Here is a 24400-nt window from a genome sequence, read left to right on the forward strand (position 1 = left end):
GAACAGACTGCAATAGTCATGTTTTAAGCAGACCAGCCTAATGGCCTAAAAGCATGGGCATAACGGGGGCCAGGGCAGGGGTAAAGTCGGGGTGCGCAGGAGCCCCTCTCGATCCCGGGCCCCTCCCGGGCCCGCTGCCGCTGTTGAGTGCCACATCAGCGCCCGCGCTGCACTTCCAGGTTCCTTTCGAGGATGGAGCGAACTAGCCCGGCGGGCGGGGGCGGGCCGAAACCCTCGAGAGTGGCGGGCTGGCTGACCAATAGGAGGCCAGGAAGGAGTCGCGGCCACCAATGAGCTGGAGCTTCGGGTAGTCGGCCCGCCGAGGTTCGTGCCCCGCGGGGGAACCAGATGAAGCACATCTGGACAGCTGCGCTGGGGAACTGTGCGGCCCCTTCGCGGGCCCGACGTCAGCTGGGCACGTCCCCCACGTTCTCTCCTGCTAGCCACTTATTATTATTCATATTCCCAAAGAAGCAACCGAGGATCCAAGCTTAAACTTTTCTCCTCCGCTGAGACGGGGCCAGATCCCATCCAGCACACAGTTTAATTTTCATGGGGGCTCTGGGATCAAAAGAACAGAAACAGCAACAACAAAAGCCCAGCCGCTGTCTGATTTAAAACTGGCAAAGTGAGAAAAGTAGTGTTGAGTAAACAGACCAAGTTGGGTAAGTTCTGGAGACATGCTGGATATCTTATTTCTCCCGCTGTGATCTCTCTCTCCTGCGTCTTTTTGCTGTTCTCATTATCTACTCTTCATCAGGGAAATGAGAAGATCGCTTGCTGCCACGATCTGCGCAGACCCCCGGCTTCCTTTCCTTCTGCTTTGCTAACAATTTCATTTTTTTTTTTTTTTTTTTTTTGGTTACGTGTGTGTTATTTTCAAAAATTTCCTGGGAACAGAAATTTAACTGGCATCCCGTTGTAAGCCTCTCCAAATCTCAAAGTGGAATCTACTGAAAAATTTATTTTCCTATTTCTTTCTGTGGGAACAGAATATATATTTGTAAAGCTGAAATCTTTATCCACCCCCACCTTCCCTGTTTGGATACAGGATTGAGAAAGTTACCAAACTTATTCTGAATTAACAAAACTTTTGCTTCTCTTAATAGGATGTTTAATATTAACTTACATTCTGAATTCTATAGGTAACTGCTGTTTCACCTACATGTAAATGTGGTTGTAACGAAATACATCTTTTCTAGGTTCTCTTATCCATAGTAGGGGACCAAAATCCTTTACTATTGGTCAAAAGCTCATTAAATATGTGACAGACAATTGTGTGCGTCGATAACTTATAGTTGTATGTTAATCCCTTAATTCTATCAAAGTAATATTTAGAGTGATAATTAGATGTGTATACTTGCAGATAATTGTGACACATATTTCAGAATTTAGAAAAGGAAATGATGGCAAATGTTGAGCTAGGTGAATGGCCCGAGGTCCATTCCATTCAAAATATCTATAATTTGTTTAAACAATGTTTTGGATTTGAGACTTTGTCATATATTATTTATTGTCATGGCAGATCTAACCAAAACTCATGTGTAATTTCTGGTTCAGAAGCAGTGGGTGGAGATTTAGTGCCATAATTGCAAGTTGCCGAGTGTTTTTGAATCAGAACGGTGGTACAAACAGTGGATGGAACAGTTGAAGTGGTTTTCAGGGATGCAGGTTAGAAGGAACAGAGTTGCAGAGAAGCAATAGAAAGAGCCTGTTGGCTTGGTTCAACTCACAACTCCACCGTTAGAACCTTGGATAAGTTACTCAGATCATCTGTGCCTCAGTTTCCTCCTCTGTAATGTGGAGATATTATTACCTACCTACTTCATGGGTTGTCTCAAGGACTAAGTGCGTTAACATAGGTTAAACAATAGTTCTGGCACATTGTAAGTCTTTTCTGTTGTACTCTCCTTTCCTTCCTTCTCGGCTTCCTCAGCTTCATGTCAGATTCTCAGCTACCATTCTGACTCCCCAGATTAGCAACTAGCATTTACTGAGTGCTGACTTCTTATTAATAATGCACTATATAAGGCTGTAAAGGAGAGAGAGTCTTGAGAGGAGAGTAGAATTTATCAGGTGCCAGAGAAAGAGCTAGAAGATTCTGGGAGTGCAAAGAATGGAAATAGGACTTCTTGTTGTAGGATGGATTCATAGAAGGTTCGTTTTCTGGGAAAGGATTTTGCCAAACAGGTTTGGTTGAAAGTAAAGTGTTCATGGAACAGCAGGTAGCAGGCATTCTAGGAGAAAGGGGAGACGTGGGCAAAGCACCAAGGCTGGAAAATATGGGTCTATCCTTGGGGACCATGGGTTGTAATTCCAGATAATCTGTGAAAGGTGCATGGATGGAAGGGTTGGACAGGTGGGAGAAGCAGGAGAGGACAGTACGGAGAGGCTGGTGCGGAAGGGGAGGCTTGGGATGTAGAAGGGTGGGGGATGGTAAGCTGAAATGGCAGCAGTTATATGGTGGAAGTGTTTCTGGAACAATCTCTTTCTGGGGTCCTGTCTCCTTGTCCACTCCACTACTTCTGCGATCTCTCTTCAGGGCCAGCAGGCTGTGTGTTAGGACTGAGCAATGAGCCTGGCCCGTTCCTTTTATTTTTATTTTTATTTTTTTTAAAGATTTTATTTATTTATTTGACAGATAGAGAACACAAGTAGGCAGAGAGGCAGGCAGAGAGAGAGAGAGAAGGCTCTGCACTGAGCAGAGAGCCTGATGCGGGGCTCGATCCCAGGATCCTGGGACCATGACCTGAGCCGAAGGCAGAGGCTTTAACCCACTGAGCCACCCAGGCTGGGCCGTTCCTTTTAGACTCCGTGGTGTTTGTCTGGAAGCTCTGTTGATGTAGTCTGCTATTCCGGGCTATTATTCCTGACACTTTTTAGAGATAGGCCTTGCCCTAAAGTCTTTGGTATGGATGTGATTGTTCCAACTCTCCCGTTCTCCTATACACACTGTGTCGGCAGAGCAGCTCTTTCTCCCCCTGCTGAGAGAATCATCTCTTCACCCGTTAATACTTGTAACTTTGTAGTTCGCAGTTATGGAAGTAGGTAAGACCTGTCAGGCAAACCTACATGCGTCAGGTTTGTGCTCTCCTGCTTTCTCTTCCTTGAGGGCATTGTGCTGGAGCAGAGAGATCCTGAGTTCTGGCCCTGGCGCTGCGGCTGACCACCTGTGTGACCTCGGGCAAGACATGGAGCCATTATGCCCTTCTTTGTGCTGTCATTTGAAAAATTATCTCTAAGGTTCTAGCTCTTTTGGATGATCTTTTTTTCTTCTCCCCTCATTTCTGGGACAGTCTGTTGTTTGCAGATGGCTCTTTAAGACATCTGTGGCTAACATTTCTTGGCCACTTAGTACATGGCGAATATTATTCTGAGGCCTTAATGTAATTTAGCTCATGTAATCCTCTTACCTGTTGACTGAGGGGACAGAGGCACAGGCATCTTAAGAGACTTGCCCAGGGTCACACAGTGAACAAATGGCAGGTACACAGCCAGTCTAACTCTAGAACCTTAACCACTAGGCTAACCTCTGCTCTTGCTTGTTATGATGATAGTCAAGAAGTCCGTGGAAGTAGGATCATGGAAAGGGAAGGGAACATTTGAAGAATTGAGCTGGTAAAATTTCCCTGGAGGGTCCAGAATAACAACATGAATCATGTCTATGGGATATATGGTGTTTGGAGACAGAAGACATTTTGCTCGTTCATTAGATGGGGCACATTGCAGGCCAGTACTCTGTCTTTTCATCTTGTTTGAACAAAACCCACCTTAATACCCAGATGTATGGTAGATATTCAGTAAATATCAGCCAAATGATTATCCTTTTTGAAAACAAAGTGTTTAAGAGTCAGAAGCCATCGTTTCCCCTTTATTTACTTGGTTTCTTCTCATTTTACCACTCTCCTCAGAGGGTGCCTTTGTTACCGGTTTGGTCTATATCGTTTCAGTCCTTCTGTAAGGGTCTACTCACAGGTATAGATCTAAAGATAATTTGAAAATAAAAATGGGACCACAATTCTTTTAGTTGAAATATAATTCACATACAGTGTTACGTTAATTTCAGGTGTAAAATAATTAAACAATTCTATACATTAGTCAGTGCTAATCACAGTAAGTGCCCTCTTAGTTCTCTTTATCTACCTCCCCCTCCCCCATCCATGTCCATTCAGGCAGCCACCAATTTGTTTTCTGTATTTAAGAGTCTATTCTTTCGTTTGACTCCTTATATTTTGTCTTTTTGTTTTGTTTTTTAAATTCTACATATGAGTGAAATGACATAGTATTTGTAACAATATTGGTTCCTCCAATCCATGAGCATGGAATAGTTTCCCACTTGTTTGTGTCTTCTTCAGTTTCTTTCAGTAGTATTTGATATTTTGCAGTACAGATGTTTTGCCTCTTTGGTTAAGTTTACTCCTTGGTATTTTATTCTTTTTAATGCAATTATAAGTAGAGTTGTTTTCTTAATTTCTCTTTCTGCTGCTTCATTATTAGTATATAGAAATGCAGCAGGTTTCTGTATATTAATTTTGTATCCTGCAATTTAACTGAATTTCTTTATAAATTCTAGTAGTTTTTTTTTTTGGAGTCTTTAGGGTTTTCTATATAGGGTATCATGTCATCTATAAATAGTGAAAGTTTCACTTCTTCCTTACCAATTTGGGTGCCTTTTATTTCTTTTTCTTGTCTGATTGCTGTGGCTGGGGCTTCTGGTACTATGTTGAATTAAAGTACCAAGAGTGAGGCGCTTGGGTGGCTGAATTGTTAAGTGTCTGCCTTTGGCTCAGGTCATGATGCCGGGGTTCTGGGATTGAGCCTTACATCGGGCTCCCTGCTCAGGGGGAAGCCTGCTTCTTCCTATCCCATTCCTCCTGCTTGTGTTCCCTCACTCATTGTCGATCTCTCTCTGTCAAATAGATAAATAAAATCTTTAAAAAAAATACCGGAGTGGACAACCTTATTTTATTCATGAAAATGGTGGAAAAGCTCTGTTTTTCATCATTGAAAATATTGCGGCTTGGAACCACAACATATTTATTAAAAAAAAAAAAATAGAGAAACTGAAATGTTTAAGGCTTGTGGGAAAAAGGGGCAGGTGTCAGGTAAATATTCTACTTCTATTTCTTGGGCATCAAAGTTTATTCTCTTAGTCTGGAGATGCTATGGTTTTGGGATAAGAACTTCTCATGATGAAGATTGATGCAGGATTATTTTAGGTATCCCATTATATCTAGCCTGGATTTGACATCTTTTAAGTCTTTTATATTCTTTAAGTCTTGGATCAACTCTAAACTAGTATTTGAAAAATATTTTAATTTGCTTTTTACTTCATTGTGTTAATGGAGACAGTCTTTTCAGTATAGCATTCTGACTGAGAACATAGACTTTGGAATCAGACTGTGAGGGTTTTAATCACAGATCTGCTTCTTACTAGTGTACCTTGAATAAGTCACTTTCTCCAGGAGGATTTATTATGTTGCATTTATTATTATAAAGTGGGAGATAACAATAGACATTAAATGAGAAAAATCCATATAAAGAATTTAGCATAGTATCTGGATCATAATAAAGCCTAAGCATATAAGCAATTCATTGTTTATTGTGGTAAAAAGCATAAAATTGGCCATTTTAACCATTTTTAAATGTGTAGTTCAATGGCATTAAATACATTCACATTGTTGTGCAGAATTACATCTATCTCCAGAACTTTCTTACCAAAATGAAACTCCATAGTCATTAAACAATGACTGTCACCTTCCCTGACAATCACCATTGTACTGTCTTTAGGAATTTGATTACCCTATGTACCTCATATAAATGGAATTATACAATGTTTGTCCTTTGATGAGTGGCTTATTTCACTTAGCATAATGTCTTCAAGGTTCATCCATGTTATAGAAGGCATTTTTAAGGTTGAATAATATTCCATTATATGTGTATATCACATTTTGTTTATCCATTCATTGGTTGAAAGACATTTGTGTTGTTTCCATCTGTGATGGCTAATTTTTTGCATCAACTTGGTTAGGCCACACTAATCAAATAAGGCAAAGCTTATTCTAGATGTTTCTGAGAAGGTATTTTTTAGATGAGATTAACATTTAGATTAGTAGGCCCTTATAGAAAAAGACTGACCTCCTTTTGACAACAGAGAGTTTTGTCAGCACACAGCCTTTGGACTTAAATGGCAACATCATCTCTTCCTTGAGTTTCTAGCCCGCTGGCTAATCCTGAAGATTTTAGACTTGCCAGCCTCCGTAATCATGTTAGCCAATTCCTAAAATAAGTCCCTCTCTCTATATCATATAGCTATAGATTTAGCTATGTATACAGAGTAGACATAGACATGTAGTTGTGCAGATATCCTATTAATTCTATTTCTTTGAAGAACCTTAACCAATACGCCATCTTTTAATTATTATAAATAGTGCTGCTCCGAACATCGGTGTACAGTTATCTGTTGGAATTCCTGCTTTCAGTTCTTTTGGGTATAAACCTAGAAGTGGAATTGTAAGTTAAAAAAAGTAATTCTTATAGGAATAAAAAAATGCTCAGTGCCAAACAAAGTAAAATTAACAATGTCTGGCACCCTAAAATAGTGAAGCAGTTGTGTTTCAAATGGGAATAAATACACTCTCCCTGACTGTCCTGGAGGTATACTTACATGCATATATTTGTACTATTAAAAAGTCAAACATTTGAGGTCTTCACTATGGTAACATTTTGTATATAATAAGCCAGAATTTGCCAAACCGTGGTCTGTATTGATTTTACCTTGGCTTCTAAGATAGAAGTTCTTCTTCAATGACTATTATTGTTTTTTAAGATTCTTTTTCTGTGCTTGATAACACCAGCCTCCACATTGGATTATGGTGAGGTGAACTCAGCTAAGAGTAATACTGGCCAAATGCATCATGCATCCTAAGGGCTGGAGCTAGGAGTAGAGGATAATGGGTGGGGGATGAGATAAAGCTAATTTGTTGAGGCTAATGGATGACTCAGAGTTGAAGGCCTCATGGAGAGAAGCAAGGGCCAAAACAGGGCTGCCAAGATCAGCTGATAGGTCTAAGGGGTTTGACTAAGCCAGAATCTAGAACCAGAAGCCTTTGAAACCCAACAGAGGCACATGGGGAATGAATTCACAAAGTCCAGTTGAAACTGTGACTGAAGTTGAAAGGGCAGGGCTTGATTTCATTACTAGAGATAGGAGGCTGGGTCAGAGAAGGATGCCCTGGAGTCAGGCATGGGCTTAAAACTCTAGAGGTTCATACCTTATGTCCGGGCTTTGAGCCTGGGCTGTCTCTTCTCCCTCTGAGAATTGGACATTTTCTGTTTCTCTGCTCCACTGCTTCCTTGAAGTGCAGTCCGACACCCTATCTGGATATCTCTGCATAGATGCTTTGCTGCTTGAACAAACAAATTTTCCTTTTTAAAAAAATCTGGACATGTATTGCATGGAGCATTGAGTGTGATGCATAAACAATGAATCTTGGAACACTGAAAAAATAAAATAAAGTTTAAAAAAAAGACAAAGAAATGGTGAACAAAAAAAATTTGTTGACATGAAATGTTACATTAGTTTCAGGTGTACAACTTAGTGACTTGACAAGTTTATAGAATAAAATGAGTTTTCTTCAGTTTGGCCGGTGCTGAGCACCTTATCATTCCTTCCCACTTTGTCTATGCAGATATATTGTTGCTTCATACAACTTACACATATCTCAGATGCTGGGAAATTCTGTTTTTCAGTTTGTTGTAGCCCAGATCATTTATTGGGAAAGCTCCTACTTAAGATGACAACAGGATATTATTACTATCATGTGGTAGAGATCTTACTTTCTTTGGAGGATAGGGACTAAAAGCTCAGTCTTTGGGAAAACTGGAAGTCAGTTTGTCTTTTAAGTGAGAGGTACCAACGTCACTTTTTCATCTAGAAAGGAAGCTTTCAGTCAGAAGTCTTAGAAAACTTTACTTAATTTTAGCGATGACCATACTAATGATTGGGATGTAGGGATGGATGATGGTCAGTATTCCCATGTCACTGTGATGGTTCTCATAGCAGAAATGATTCATTTGCAGGATTTAACAATAATAACAGCCATACTAGATGATAAGTGAAGTCCATTTTCCACTTTAATTTCCACCAAATCAGCATTGTTTGAAGGAGATTTTGTTCCTCTCATTTTTTCCATTGAGAAAGAGAGAGAGATTCAGAAAAGATTAAGAGATCATGGGTGAGAGCCTTCTGCCTCTATCTGATGAGCTCAGGACTCTATAGCACCTTCTGTACTCCCGTGTATATCAGAGGCCACTAGTCTGACAGGAGGATGCAATTCAGGACGAAGACTTTGGTTCCTGGAGATAAATGTGTAAAAAGCTTGATAATATCTAATTGTTGTTTTATTAATTGTGTTAAGTGTTGTTGGTTTTGCTTTTGGCATTATGTTAAATTATTTATGTTTCATGCTGGTAATGAGTAAGAGAGGGTGGGGTGAGTGGATGAAACTGGTTCTGCACCCTGATTGGTGGTGACATTCTGTTTGTTTCTCGGATGGGAGCTGAGTTTTTCAGAAGAGAATAAACACACAAAAAGCATAGTCAGACCTGTAAATACAGAGAACAAACTGATGGTTCCCTCTTGGGGTGGGGGGGTGAGGGAGTGGGCAAAATGAGTGAAAGGGAGTGTGATACAGTGTTCCAGTTATGGAATGAATAAATCATGGGACTAAAAGGCACAGTACTGGGAATATAGTCAATAGTATTGTGATAGTATTGTACGGTGACAGATGGTGGCTACACTTGTGGTGAACATAGCATAATGTATAAACTGTGTTGTACACCTGAAGCTGATATAGCATTGTGTGTTAACTACATTCAAATAAAAATAATTTTAAAAAAGTTTGGGGCTATCACTGAAAAAGCATCCATTACTACCTTCAGAGAGCACAGTCCTACATTTTATGAAAAACAGCTTTGACTCTTACTGAGCCCACTTATGCTTCTGAATTTTCCTTTTGGTACATTATCGATCACTGCTTGTGCTGAATCATAAAGCATATTTCCAGATTTGGAAGTGGACTATTGTTAATGAGGAACTTGTTAAGGCCTGGAAAAGTAAATTTTCAGGAAAGGCTGTGGGCTCAAAGGGTATCTTCTCTCCTCATTGTTTGGCACATCATCACTTTACTTTTCCATGTTTCAGTTAACAAATGATGTTTAGAAATATCCTCTCCTCCACTATCCCCGAATCAAAGTTTGTCTTTTTCCTGTGGGTATGATTTGAGATGGAATTCATTAAGGGAAGTTCTGAGTCCATATTGACTAAAAAAGCAAGAAGAAAAGTGAACTTAAGACTAGTTAAAAGGCAGAAAGAGAAAAAAAGAAATGACTGAACCAGTCTTCTCAAAAATTTTGTTGAAAGTTTGCTTGAAGACTTACTCCCTTAGCCATAAAGTTGAGTCTTATATTTTTCTGTGATCAGTTCTTATGAAATCCAACCATTACTAAGCTAGTGACCAAAGAGGACTCTTCCAACCTGATAAAGTAATCTCTTCTCTAAACAAAATTATAGGAAATTTTCTATCAGCAAGCATTCAGATTTCTTACTGAGTCCACTCCTGTAAGATATATCTTTCCAGATCAATCCAGTTGGAATGGAATAATACTTCGTGGGACTTTGAGCTTTCTGGAACACTCCACCCAGAAGGAATGATGCTTAAGAGCATGTAATTCAGCCACAGTTTCTCTCAGGTCTCTTTCCAGCACTCAGAGGACAAGTACTTTTTCTGCAGTGCCCACTTTGTGGATGTGCAGCCTCTGTAGTTTTAAAGGGTTTCAGTTTTAGAGGGGCCCCAATGCTTGTATTAATGCTCTGCTGTCACTATCTTGAAATTTTCAACAATTTATAAACAAGGGACTCCACATTTTCTTTTTGCTCTGGGCCCTACAAATCATATAGCTGGTTCTCTCTCTCAGCTTTTAGGGTCACACAGGTGTAACAAGGTTGAGAAAATAAAATCAGAGGCCTGTTTCATCACTTTCTTCCAAGTTTATGTATCCAGATGAGCACCTAATGAAACTGTTACTCATTCCTTGTTTTTATTGATTGAATGTTAAATCTCCTTTAATAGGGTCTTCAGAGGATCTTCTGATTTTCTGGAACAATTTCTGTACTAATTTAGAGACTGGAGTTAAAAGGACGAGTCAGGTGTTGGCAGCATGTGGTTACTGCCATCCTTTGAAAAGAAGTATTTTCTAAACCTCCTTGTTTTACGGGCTCTTGGTAGCACAACTTGAATTTCACAGGTACATTCTACACACACTATTGTGGGTCTTATTTTTAAAGCAAGAACCAAGAAATATTCTTATTGGTTGGTGGGTCCAAATGCTGAAACTAGCAGAATGATTGTGAATATTCATTCCTGGTTTTTTTCTTAGTCTTCATAGATGCCCTTGGGTAGGGGTGGGTGTGAGCTAGTTGGTGAGTTGGCTCATGTAAGGGAAACAAAGTCATGGGTGGGCCTAATCCCTGTGGGAACCTTCTACATTTGCTGTGTTTATACACTGAGCACCTAAGTTGGCTGGTTGAACAATTTTATAGAAGTGATTAATCCAGAGGCAGAGTTGGTGACAGTGGGAATAAATGAAAGTAAATACCTTGCAGGTTTTAGAGAAATACTTTGACAGTAAGTCAGTAGTGCCTCCCTGAATGTGAAGGACAAGTGTCTTCTGGTAAGTGAGAACATGCCCAATTAGGTTGACAATCAGACTCACAAGTCTGATGATATTAATTGCAGGGTGTAATGGGCCAGGTTTCTGTAAGTTGGGTGGAGGTGGAGGCCACTGACAGTGTATGCTTAGGGAGAAACATGAGTGGGAGGAGAAAAAGAGATTTCTCTGGGGCTGTTGCAAGGCTGATGCTGGTGAAATATGCTTTTCTTTCTTGAGTATTAAGCAGAATCTGCCAGGATTGTTAGCTACAAACCGGCACACCTTTGGTTCTTACAACCCATGAGAGATTTGGATGAGGGTAGTGTGGTGAGTTTAACTGTTGTGTTTTCCTATTAGTTGTCTTTGGTGTGTATGTGGATGTGTGAAAGTGCATAAAACTAACTGAAAGTTGTCCTATTTCAGCATACTGATTTTTTTTATTCTGTTGGTAAATTTTTAGCATTAATTAAGAAACAAAGACTCAGTTTTAACTTCTTCTTTCTTATTCTTTCTGCTCCAATTCTAAGATGTTTGCTATACTGAGACTAAGTATGGTGAAGGACTAGGAAGGGAGAATTGATCTGAAACAAAAGTTGGTTCACCATTTCAAGAGTAACCTTTAGTATGTAAAGAATAAGAACTTTTGAGTTATATAGATCTAGTTTGAATCCCAACTTTTACTGTGTATTTGGGATATTGTGGAAATAACTCACCTCTCTGAACTTCAGTTTCCTGATTTGTAAAATAGGGGTAATAATACCTTCTTCCCAGTGTGGCAAGGAATTAATGAGATAAAGTTAGCCAAGAGCCTTGTGTTGTACTTGTCACACATTAGAAACTCAGTAGAAACTGGTACCTTTAGTGTTATCAACACCTCCTCTAGCCACCTTCCCTAGCATTGGAGTCTTGGCTTATCATTCTCAACTCCTGTACTCAAAACTGAGTGTTTTCTCAGTCAGCTTATTGTGGGCTCTGGCTGATTGAGACAAAGCTAAGCCTAGTCTAATTCTAATGGTTGAATGGACATTTCATTTCATTTTATATTAGGATCTAGTGTTACAGTTACATAGGCAGAGTAGATGTGGGGAGATCTGTGTCTTACATGCTGATTTCTGCTTGATTTGTGACATTTACCCCCTCTGGGATATTCAGGAATCTGGCAGCCAAAGCACAAGTCCTGCTATCCACTCTTTCCATCCACCAATTCATCCAGCCATCCATCCATTCACTTATTCATCTATTTATGCCTCTGTTCATCTATCCAACACTTAACATGCGAACCACTTACTATATGCCAGGAACAGTTCTAAACAGCAAAGTAAAATAGAAAAGAATCTTAACATTCTTGGAGCTTTTCTTCTAATTGCAATAAACAAAACAAGTCAGTAAGTTATGAAGTATGTTAGGAGAGGTTGTATTATGGGGAAAATAAAACAGGAAAAGGGGATGGGGAAGTTGTAAGTAGAGTGATCAGGGAAGGCCTCATTGAGACAGTCTTTGAACAAAGGTTTAGATGAGATGAGGGGGTAGGGTATTTCAAGCAGGAGGAACAGCAAATACAAAGACCTGAAGCTGAAGGAGACCCTGGTGTGTTCAAGAAGAAGCAAGGAGACCAGGGTGGCTGATAAGGAGTAGATGAGAAGAGAGGGGCCTGGAGAAGTGTTGGGGGCTAAATCATATGGAACAATATAGGCTATTGCGAGGAGTTGTGCATGACTTGCATCTCAACAGGATAACCCTGACTTCTGTGTTAAGAATAGTCTGAAAGGAGCAAAGGTGGAAGCAGAATCCAGTTCGGAGACCATTTTAATAACCCAGGCCTGTGCCAGAGTGGCCTCAGGGGAGGTAGTGAGAAGAGGTCAGATCCTGAGCATGTTTTGGAGATAGAGCTGACAGGATTTTCTAACAGATTGCATGTGGGAAATGAGAGAAAGAGAGGAGTCAAGGATGACTGTAAAATTTTTGGTGACCCTGGGAGAATGTAGTTGTCACTGAGTGGAGGAAAACCATGAGTAGGCAGATCTAGTTGGGGTGTCAAGAGATCTGCTTTGGATGCTTTTGAGTTTGAGATGTATGTTGGACAGCCAAGTAGGCCGGTGGACATAATGAGTCTAGGGTTCTGGGGAGAAGTCTGGGCTGTGAATAAAAATTGGGGAGCTGTGGGCATGTGGCATACTGTTGAATGTGAAAGGGATGAGATTCCACAGTACTGAGGAGATAGAACAGAACACTAAAAACTGAGCCCTACGACATTCTAATTCTAAGAAGCTAGGGATTAGGAGAAAACAGAATGGAAGGAGGGGCTAGTGAAGAGGAAAAATAATAGGAAGAGTATATTCCAAGGAGCAGGCAGTGTTCAGCTTTGTGAAATTCTGCTAGTGGCTCAAGTACGCTAAGCCAGAATTGGCCATTGAATTTAGCAATATGGAGGTCTTTGATGACCTTGACAAGAAAGCTAGAATCATGCAGGACTGGTAAAGAAGAGACAGAATGAGGTGGGGAACTGTGAAGTTAGAGGTCATTCAATTGTAGCTAATCTTTTCTCAATCCCAATCCAGAAATTGCAAGCCCCTCAACTTCTCATTTTCCTCATTCCTTTTTGTTTTATGTTCCCAATCTTTGTAAGCAATCTTAAATTCTTTCGGAATGGACTGGCAAACAAACACTATGAGATACTCTCCCAGGTAGGTTCTCTTTGGCTTCTGTTGGGTACCTTTATACCCATAGAGCCTGTTATTACCTCCTTCACATCTGGTGGTAGAGATGTGGCTGCATCCTGAGCCCGGGTGCTCTCAGAACAGCTATGCACACTGCCTTCACATGAAACTCAGGCCCTTCTAGGAGGATGCACTGGGGGATGATCATGAGGAGCTGGTTGATGCTTGTTCTTGTCTCCTATTGGTGAGGCCCAAGCAATAACTATGTTTTAGCACTTGTCTTATTGTAGGTATAGAACAGGGAAAATAGAGCTTTTGAAATTAGGATAAACTAGAGGAATTTCAGAGAAAGGAAACAGAATTGAGCAACATGGTAGTGAAAGAGGAAAAAACTGGCATGCACAAAGAAGGTTCTCCAGCTGTGACTGTGGTTATTTAGTGCTCCGATCATACAAATAGGCCTGCAGAAGCTGAAAGTGACTGTGGAATTTGGCAGTTATTTCTGGGAGGCTCTTTCCTGGGCCAAGGCCAGAGGGTGACTCGGCTGGCTGGGACATAGTTGGCTTCTGTGAAGGTACCAAGAGAACTCCCCTGCAGCGTACTAGACACAATCTCCAGTCAGTAGGAGTGCTTGCTGACTCCGCCATTCCCTCCTGTTGATTCAAAAAGTCCTCACCAGCTTTGGGTCATGAAAACAAAAATTGTTTGGAAGCACAGAATATGACTTTTGGCTTTTCTTTTGGGGCTGTGTTAAGATGCTCATTAGATGCCAGATACAGAATAAATTTGTGAGTTCTCCCTTTTTGCTGAGTTCTGGAAAGTGATACTGTTCATTTCATTGTTCATGTGACTTTATACATTGGGCATCTACCTGTAGTGTCTTTTTTGGAAAATAACGTTTATTTTTCAGAAGAGTTTTGCATTCACAGCAAGATTCAGCAGAAGTATAGAATTCCCATGTATCCCCTATCTCTGCAAGTATACAGCCTTCCCCACAATCTGTATCTCTCAGTGAAGAGATACATTTTGATGAACCTTTATTGACACATTAATATCACTCAAAGTTAGTCTATGTTATGGTTTACTTTTAGTGTTGCACATTCTATGGGTTGACAAATGTATAATGGCACATATCCCTCATTATATTATCATATAAATAGTTTTAATGCCTTAAAAATCCTTTGTGTTTTGCCCATTCATCTCTCTCCTTCCTAATCCCTGGCAACTACTGATCTTTTGCTGTCTCTGTGGTTATTGCCTTTCCTAGAATGTCATGTAATTGGAATCATCATGTAGTATTGTAGCCTTTTCAGATTGGTTTCTTTCACTTAGTCATATGCATTTAAGTTTATTCCATGTCTTTTTGTAGCTTGATAGCTCATTTCCTTTTACCACTGAATAATGTCCCATTTTATGGATGTATTACATTTTATTTATCCATTTATCTACTGAAGGACATCTTGGTCGCTTCCAAGTTTTGGCAGTTGTAAATAAAGCTGGTATGAACATCCATATGCAGGTATTTGTGTGCATATACATTTTCAACTATGGCTAAATATTAAAGTTTGATTGCTGGAGCATATGGTAAGAATATGAGTAGTTTTGTGAGAAGCTGCCTGTCTTCCAAAGTTGCCATATTGCATTCCCATCAGCAAGCAATGAGGGTTCCTGTTGCTCCACATTGTCACCAACATTTGGTACTGTCAGTGTTATGGATTTTAGCCATTTTAATATGTGCGTAGTAGTATCTCACTGTTTTTAAATTTATAATTCCCTAACGACATATTTACTAAGCATCTTCTCACATGCTTATTTGCAATCTGCATATCTTCCTTGGTGAGGTGTCTTTTCAGGTCTTTAGCCCACATTTTAATTGGGCCAATTTGTGGTTTTCTTTTCCTTTCTGTTGAGATATAATAGACAGATAACATTGTATTAATTTTAGGCATACAACATAATGATTTGGTATGTTTATATATAACATAATGATTACTAGTTAACATCCATCACCACACACACTTAAGATTTTTTGTGTGCGTGATGAGAACTTTTAAGATCTACTTTTTTTAGCAACTTTCAAATATTCAATACAGTATTTCTAATTATAGTAACCATGTTGAGCATTTTACCCCCAGGACTTATTTATCGTATAACTGGAAATTTATACCTTTTGGCTACTTCTACCCATTTTATCACCATTTCTTCCTCCACCTCTGTCAACCACTACTCTGTTCTCTATATCTACAAGTTTTTCTTTCTTTCTCTCTTTCTTTCTTTCTTTCTTTCTCTCTTTCTTTCTTTCTTTTTAGATTCCACATATAAGTGAGATCATACACTCCCTATCTTTCTCTGTCTGACTTATTTTGCTTAGCATAATGTTCTCAAGTTCTATCCGTGTTGTCCCAAGTGGCAGGATTTCTTTCTTTTATATGTGTGTATATATATATATATACACGTACACTACATTTTCCTTATCCATTCATCTGTTGGTGACAATTAGGTTGTTTCCACATCATGGCTTGTAAATAATGCTGCAGTAGACATGGGGATGCAGTTATCTTTTTGAGATAGTGATTTTTTTTTTAAGGTAAATTCCAAGTAGTAAAATTGTTGCATCATATGGTATTTCCATTTTCAGTTTCTTGAGGAACCTTCATATTGTTTTTCATAGTGGCTGTTCCAGTTTCCATTACCACCAACAGTGTTCTTTTCGATACATCCTTCACAGTACTTGTTATTTTTCCTTTTTGACAATAGCCATTCTAACAAGTGTGAGGTGATATCTCACTGTGGATTTGATTTGCACTTCCCTGATGATTAGTGGTGTTAAACATCTTTTTGCATACCCATTGACCATTTGTATGTCTTTCTTGGAAAAATATTTATTCAATTTCTCTGCCCATTTTAAAATTGGATTTTTAATTTTTTTATTATTGTGTTGTATGAGTTTTTTATATATTTTGGATATGATTTGCCAATATTTTCTCCCATTCTATAGGTTGCTTTTTCATTCTGCTGATGATTTCCTTTGCCTTAGAAAAGCAGTCCCACTTACTTTTGCATTTTAACCTTGTATCTCAAAACTGTGCTACAGTTGTTTATTAGTTCTAGTTTCTTGTCAATTATTTTGGATTTTCTATACAGATTTTCAGGTCATCTGTGAACAAAGACAGTTTTAATTCTTCCTTCCCAATGTGTACATATTATTTCCCTTTCTTCTCTTATTGCTTTAGCTAGGACTTCTACTACAATGGTGTCTATTCCTGATTTTAGCAAGTAAACTTTAAGTTTCTCACCATCAAGTATGATGTTAGCTGTAGATTTTTGTAGATATTCTTTATTAGGTTAAAGAAGCTTCCCCTTCACTCCAGTTTGCTGAGAGGTTTTTTTTTTTTAAGAAATTAAGTAATCATGAGTGGGATTTTGTTAAATGCTTTTTCTGCATCTATTGGTATGATTATGTGATTTTTCTTTTTTAGCCTATTGTGATTTGTTAATTTAGTTAATTTTTTAATGTTGAACTAACATTTAAAATACTGACAACATTCAAAAACCATGCTGGGATAAATCTCACTTGGTTGTAATGTATAATTTTTTAATACATTTTTGTGATTTGATTTGCTAATGTTTTGCTGAGGAGTTTTGCTTCTATGTTTATGAGATATATTGGTCTGTAGTTTTGTTTTCCTGTAATGTCTTTGTCTGGTTTTAGTGTTAGGGTAACATTGGCCTCATAGAATAAGTTAAGAAGTATTCCCTTTACTTATGTCTTCTGGAAGTAGAATACAGAATCAATACAATTTTTTCCTTAAATGTTTGGTAGAATTCACCAGTGAGCCCATCTGGGCCTGTTCTTTGTCTTTTGGAAGGTCATTAATTACTTATTCAATTTCTTTAATATACATAGGCATATTTATATTGTCTATATCTTTTCTTTTGTGAGTTTGATAAATTGTCCAAACAATGGACCAAGGAATTGGTCCATTTCATCTAGGTTATCCAATTTGTCAGTATAGAGTTATTTATAGTTTTCCTTTATTATCATTATTATGTTCATGGGATCTATAATGATGTCCCCTCTTTCATTTCTGATGTTAGTAATGTGTGTCTTTCTTTTTTTCCTTTTCTTTTTCTTTTTTTATCTTAGCCTGGCTAGAGGCCTATCACTTTTATTGATCTTCTCAAAGAACTAGCTTTTGGTTTTGTTGTTATTCTCCATTGATTTCCTGTTTTCAATGTCATTAATTTCTGTCCTAGTTCTTATTATTTTTTTCTTATGCTTATTTTGATCTTTATTTGTTCTTCTTCTTCTAGTTTTCTAAGGTAGAAGTTTGGATTATTATTTTAGATCTTTTCTTCTTTTTTAATATATACATTAGATGTTATAAATTTCCCTCTGAGCACTACTTTTGCTGTATCCCATAGGTTTGGGATTTCAGTTGGTTTTCCATTTTCATTTAACACAAAATATTAAAAAATCTCTCTTTTCTCATGTGTAATTGAAAAACATGCTTTTAATCTCCGTGTATTTTGGTATTTTCTAGCTATCTTTCTGTTATTGATTTATAATTAAATTGAACTGTGGTATAAGATGATTTGTTGTATGATTTCTATTCTTTTAACTATGTTAGGGTGTGTTTTATGGCCCAGAATGTGATCTATCCTAGTGACTGGTTCATTTGAGCTTGAGAAGGATGTATATTCTGCTGTCATTGGATGAAGTAGTTTATTGATATTATTTATATCCACTTGATTAATGGTGCTTTTGAGTTCAGTTATATCCCTCCTTTCTGCCTGTTGGATCTCTCAGTTTCTTCTTCTTTTTTTTAAAGGCTTTATTTATTTGAGATAGAGGGAGAGGACAGAAGGAGAGTGAGAGGGAGAAGCAGACTCCCTGCAGAGCAGAGAGCTCCATGTGGGGCTTGATCCCAGCACCTGTGATCCCAGGATCCTGAGTTTGTGACCTGAGCCGAAGGCAGGTGTTAAACCAATTGAGCCATTGAGGTGTCCCAGATCTGTCCATTTCTGATAGAGAGTGTTAAAGTCTCCAACTAAAATAGTGTTTTCATCTATTTCTCCTTGCAATTCTATTGGTTTTTGCCCTGGGCATTTTGATGCTCTGCTGTCAAGCCCATACACGATGTTTTCTGGGGAATTGTCCCCTTTATGATTATGCAATGCCCCTCCTTATTCTTGACAACTTTCCTTGTTCTGAAGTCTACTCCGTCTGAAATTAATATCTCTACTCTTGTTCTCTTTTGATTAGTGTTAGCATAATATAACTTTCTCTATCCCTTTAATTTACATGTGTCTTGATATTTAAGGTGGGTTTCTTGTAGATAACATACTGACATACTGTTTGGTCTTTTTTTTTTTAATCCACTCTGACAATCTTGTTTTTTTATTTTTTTAAAGAGTTTATTTATTTATTTGACACAGAGAGAGCAAGTGAGGGAGGGAGAGAGAGAGAGAGATACAGAGAGCAAGAACATTCAGAGGGAACAGCAGGCAGGGGAGAAGCAGGGTTCCTGCTGAACAAGGAGCCTGAGGCAGGGCTCGATCCCAGGACCATGGGATTATGACCTGAACTGAAGGCAGCCCTTAACCGACCGAGGCACCCAGGTACCCCCAATCTTGTTTTTTAATTGGTGTATTTAGACCATTACTGTTTAATTATTGGTATAGTTTAATAACTACTATATTTGTTACTGTTTTCTATTCATTGTCCTTGCTCTTTGTTCCTATTTTTGTCTTCCGTTCTTTACAGTTTGTGTGATTTTTACCTGCAATGCCTTTTTATATTATCTTGTTCCTCCCCGACCCCACCCCCAAGACACACTCACTCCACAGGAACATCCACTCTGTGCAGCTTGAAGTGAACCATGGTGGGGCTGGACTTCTGGTTCTAGTGTTTCTTCTTATATCCCTTGGAGAAACAAGCAGACACAGCTGCCAACTTGGCTTCAACCCTTTGGACAAAAGCAGCCTCTGCCTTCATCATTTCCTGTCCCTAAGTCAATGGGAGCAAGAGTATCTCATCATGAAGAAAGACCTGTCACTTTTCCTGTCTTGCTCTAGGAAGTGGGGGAGTAAGGGGAAGTAAAAAAGTTGAGATTATCATGATGTTACTGCCAGGCTGGGACCTGGATGCTACTTTGAAGTGACAAGGTGGGATTCACATTAAGGAGACTCCTTAATTCTTCTTTGGCCCATGGTAGATGATAAGTGAATGAACATTTTTTTAGCCTTCAAAAAGGAAGATATTTGCTTTCTAGTCATTTCTAATTGTTGAAGAACACCTTTAGAAGCTGGGAGCAAAATTTAGAGAGTGGAGCTCTATAAATGCCTTGGATGCCTTTTAGTTTAGTATTTAGTAGAGTTTAAATTCCTCTGGCATGTGCTCAGCTCCTCACTGACAGAGTTGAACAGATGGAGTCGAGGTGACATTTGCATCTCTGGTGGAGATTAGGTGTGGTGGGGATTAACTTTAGTTTCCTCTTTTTGGTGTTTGCCCTACCTTGGCAGGGCTTATTTAGATGTCAGATGTTAGCTTCTCCTTGGCTCTGGCTGCTGAGGTGCCACGGTAGCTTCAGCACGTACGCACACTCACCCTTGAGGCCATTTATTCCATGTTTGTGCCGAAGGGTCTGGCCTTCTCCTGCCCACTCAGGTCCACAGGCGCATGATGCCAGCCAGAGTCAGGCTGAGAAGTGGGGCTGGTCTGCTACGTGTTCAGAGTGAAGAAGGCCTCCTTGCCACATTCTGCTCTTGCCTTTCTCCTGTACCCTGGTCCTATTACAGCTCTAGGCCCATTTGCTGTGACTGTGAAGTATATTTCCGAGCAACTTAGTAGTGTGGGGAGAGGCGTTTGTTCTTCCTTATTTGTGGTTTCTGGTTAAGTAAGAGTTCAATAGAAGCCATGCTTTCCTGATACCTTTAATTGTCTTTAGGTATTATTGGGATTCTCTGATGATGTGCCTTCCCATCTTTACCCAACCCTGAGTTCAGGTTAAGATCTATGCTTGAAAAGAAAAGCAAAGAGGGGCAGGAGAATAAATTTGGGACATGGGGGTACTGAGCTCAGCTTCACTGACAGTCATGCCCTCTTCCTCCTCATCTTCCAGCTTGCTTTTGAGGGTTTAATGAGGGTATGCATGAGAAATTCCTTGAGCGTTTCTAATTTCTAAGGGCCAATTTTTCCCTGGGGCATACTCTGCTAGGAGCAGAGGTAGTGAGGTGCCAGGCAGTGGTTGTAGGGCTGACTCTGGTCCCTGACCTGCCTCTCTCAATTAGGAAATATGGGCTATTGGGGGATGAAGTGTCACTCACCTTGATATGTTTGTTTTTTAGGAGTGTGCCTTTGTTGAGGACCTGGGCCTTATTCTTGTGGGTTATTATTATTAATTTACTTTCAGTGGTGCTGTGTGCTAGTGTCCCACCTTCCACTTGAATTCTCAGAAACACCCACACAAAAAGGCTGGTCTTAGTTTGTACTTACACTTGAGAGCTCATAATCCTGCAAGGCTAATGGGCCAGATCCTGGTTACTATCATATCTGTTATCCTCTACCCACTTTGCCCTGTCAAAATGAAATACTTTTTAGAAGTTCTAAGTCTCTGAAACTTGCTTATTCACCTCATATAGTTTAACTCAATACTTTCCAACATTTTTCATGGCAGAGTTTACATAGAACGTGAGGCCATGTAGATAAGAAGACTCATTTCTAGGCAATAGGCCAGGGATTGGGGGTAGGTTCTGGCTTCCAGAAGCTTTGGCCCTCCCTTACACTCACCTGGTTGTTCCTAGGATGGAGGGAATTTGTATTTTCCTCTGATACTACTGAACCCACCAGGAGCATACCAGTGTGGTGCATCAAAGATTTGAAGCTCTGACCTAACACTCACTACAGACCACAATCTCAGGTGCAGCCAAGAGTTCCAAGCTATAAATATCTCGCAAGATATTCCCAGAGGGTGAACACACTTGTCAAGAGTGGTGTGAGTTAGGGAGAATAAAGTTCCTGAGGTCTGGCCTTTGCTCAGTGCAGTCTGCCACCATCCTTCTGATGATACCAACACTGCATGTCCCTTCTCTCCTTCAGGTCAGCATGCCTTGGATCTTTGGCTCTGTGGCCCACATTCTGATCCTTAGCATGCTTCTTCCTACCCACCATATTCCTATTTCATGACTTCCACATGTCCCTAACCTCCCAGGAGCTAACAATGGGACAACTCCCAATTTTGCTAGATCTTCTGCACAGCTGAAAACAATGCTTCTTATGATATAGTTGGAAGCATCGCAGGGTGCTCTGCTGATGTCTTCTACCCATATCCTTGTGACCCACACCTTGACAACTAGCCTGAGTGCAATGCAGATATTGCAAGAGTACTTTAGTCCTCTTTTAATTCTTTGGACTGTGTGGTACCAGGTATTGCTTCTTACACTTAAACAGGGTTATGAGCATGCTCATTGATACATTGATTCCTTTATCAACTTGTTTAACAACCCATTCAATAAATGTTGTCCAATGGGTGTATGAGGATAAAAGATATGGTTCTTGCTTTCCAGAAGCTCACAGTATTATGAGGGAGACCCTAGGTATATAATGATGGTTTGCATGAAAAATTCCACATGAGTATCTTATGAGCAAGTGAAGGGGGCCCTCCCACTCGGAGAGTGGGTCAGGGAGATTCCTTGGCTGAGATGAGATGACTGATGAGTTTTTTTTCCCACTTCTTTGTTACTTCTTTTTTCCTTGAACTGAGTCATGTAGGATACATGTTAATCAGGGGATGGCGGGGAGGGTTCTAGGTAGCAGGGAAATTATATAGAGCTAGGAGGCAAATGTTAGCAAGCTTGGCATATTTGGGGTACTTAAAGTGCCTCCATTTTGTCTGGCCATAGTAGTGCCCTAATGGACAGCAGCAAATGTGATAAGGATCCCTCTAAAACATTTCTGGAGGAGGAAGGGGAGACTCCCATGTTAACCTGCAATAATCAGATCATACTTTTGAAATGAGTGTCTGTGGGATGCAAAACAATATATAATAAGAGCCCTGGGATGTTTTATCTGGATGACAGAAAGATTTAGATAGCAGTCTGGGCCTGACCGGACTTGTTATGTACGGCTTCTGCGAGTGCTGGCAGCACAACTGGTAAGGGAAATTGCAACTTGAATCTTGGTTCTTTCACTCATAAGGCAATGTGATCTTGGGCAAGTTACATCTCCTCTCCAAACCAGTGTCCCATTTATAGAGATGGTTCCTGCCTACCTCATCAGGGTTGATGTTAGAATTAAATCACATAATTTATTCAAATATGAAAGAACTTAACGTAAAATATCCAAGAAATGTTAGTTTTTCTGTATTTTTTTCTCTCCATTTTTTTCTTCTTGTTTCCCATCCCACCTTCCCTTTTTCATGAATCGACTTTTTATTAGTGATCCATGTCAAGCATCCTGCAAGGATTTGTGTTATTATCCATTATGGTAACTACTAGCCACATGTGACTTGATGTGTGGCTAGTCCCAACTGAGATGTGCTGTCAGGGTAAAATACAGAAGATAAAGGCTTAGTACAAAAAAAAAAAAAAAAGAAATGTGAATTATCTCATCAATTTTTTTCAATAGATCACACATTAAATGATAACATTTTCAATATATTTGGTTAAATAAAATCAAATATATTCTTAAAATTAATATCACCTGTTTCTTTTTTGTCTTATTGTTTAAAAAAATGTGACTGCTGGAAATTTAAAATTGCTTTTGTGGCTTGCATTTTATCTCTATGGGATACCACTGAGCTGGATGTTTTCAATGGTGAAAAGAAATACTGATTTTGAGGAGCTTGTAGTGTAGTGGAGAGAGGTGGAAAACTACCATCAAGAACAAAGGCAACAAAAAGAAATACAAAAATAAATTTTAAAACAAGTATAAAATTCTGCATTGTAATAAGTTCTGTGAAGAAAAGTTTCTGTGGGGAGGAAAACTGGAGGACCTAATTGAAATGAACTCGTCATGGAGGTCTCTTTGAGGAAGACATGCTTTGCTGGCCTTCAGGAAGGCCGTCCCACATGTAGTTTCCAGGCAGAAGTGGGAATAGAGTTCCAAGCAGGGGAAACAGACTGCCAGTCAGTATTTATGAAGTCTACCCAATGCCTGGCCTCTGGTAGCCATCAGGGATGAGCTGCGGGGCTGTCAGGCACAGGAAGATTCCTTGGGTCCTCAGAGCTTGTGACCTGGTGAGGAGACAGAAGAGGCAGGTTCCCAAGAGTGAGCAGGGTTGAAGCCACTCCTGGCTCTGGTAGTTTTTTTCTTTTCTGGCTGCGTCAGACCATCACAGACCACAACCTTGGCTCTGCAGCTCTCCTGCAGCCCTTCCTTCCCCATAGGTAACTCTCACATGTGTCCTTTTTGCCCCCTGTTCTCATTGCCCTGTTCTGACTCAGACTTGTCATCTCAGAGACGAGTGCCAGCAATAGCCTCTTAACCAGCTTCCTTGCCTCCAGCCTCTTGCTCCCTTTAATATCTTCTGTGATGGCTGGCAAATGAATCTTCCTGAAATATCATTTACACCACCTAATTGCTTTTCTTCAAGGCTTTTACTAGCTTCCTGATACTGGCAGAGGGGCAGTAGGCCCGGTGCTCTGCCCTTCCCTCACTTTGCACACTTAACCTTTTCTTGCCATGGATAATGACAGTTCCCAGAGCAGTGCAGCTCATAACAGGGAGTCCCGTCTCTTCAGCTGACACTGAGCAGCCTTTGAAGCCTCACCTCTAGCTTCTTGTACTTCCACTTCTGCCCTACATAGCCCTCTGGGCCAGGCATGCTGGGGCCCTAATTGTCCTCGCAGCACTCAGTTGCTCTGCATCTTAGGGAGGAGCAAGAACATAGTAGTAAGAGCCTGGGTTCTAGAGTCAGTCACACCAGGGTCCAGTCCCAGTTCTGCCATTTAACTACTGTGAGAATCCTTACTTAATCTTTTTTAAGCCTTCGTTTCTTCCTCTGTTAATACCAGGAGGTTAATAGTAA

The 24400-nt window shown here is 39.8% G+C and overlaps 1 protein-coding gene across 3 annotated transcripts in view; it reads left to right on the forward strand.

Annotated features, from left to right (window-relative positions):
* Positions 1 to 323: 323 nt before the first annotated feature.
* The window catches only part of TMEM45A (transmembrane protein 45A), a 66702-nt gene continuing 42625 nt past the window's right edge, over positions 324 to 24400 (forward strand). For 2 of the 3 annotated variants that reach the window (XM_013045607.2, XM_004771939.3), the window contains exon 1: positions 324 to 665. The gene's annotated coding sequence lies outside the window, so the exon portion shown is untranslated. Of the gene's footprint in view, positions 666 to 10952; positions 11041 to 24400 lie in introns of those variants that run through there. The other variant, XM_004771941.3, reaches the window with a different exon arrangement.

The sequence above is a fragment of the Mustela putorius genome, unplaced genomic scaffold, assembly GCF_011764305.1.
Source record: "Mustela putorius furo isolate JIRA1106 unplaced genomic scaffold, ASM1176430v1.1 tig00003834_pilon_pilon_pilon, whole genome shotgun sequence".
Lineage (NCBI taxonomy): Eukaryota > Metazoa > Chordata > Mammalia > Carnivora > Mustelidae > Mustela > Mustela putorius.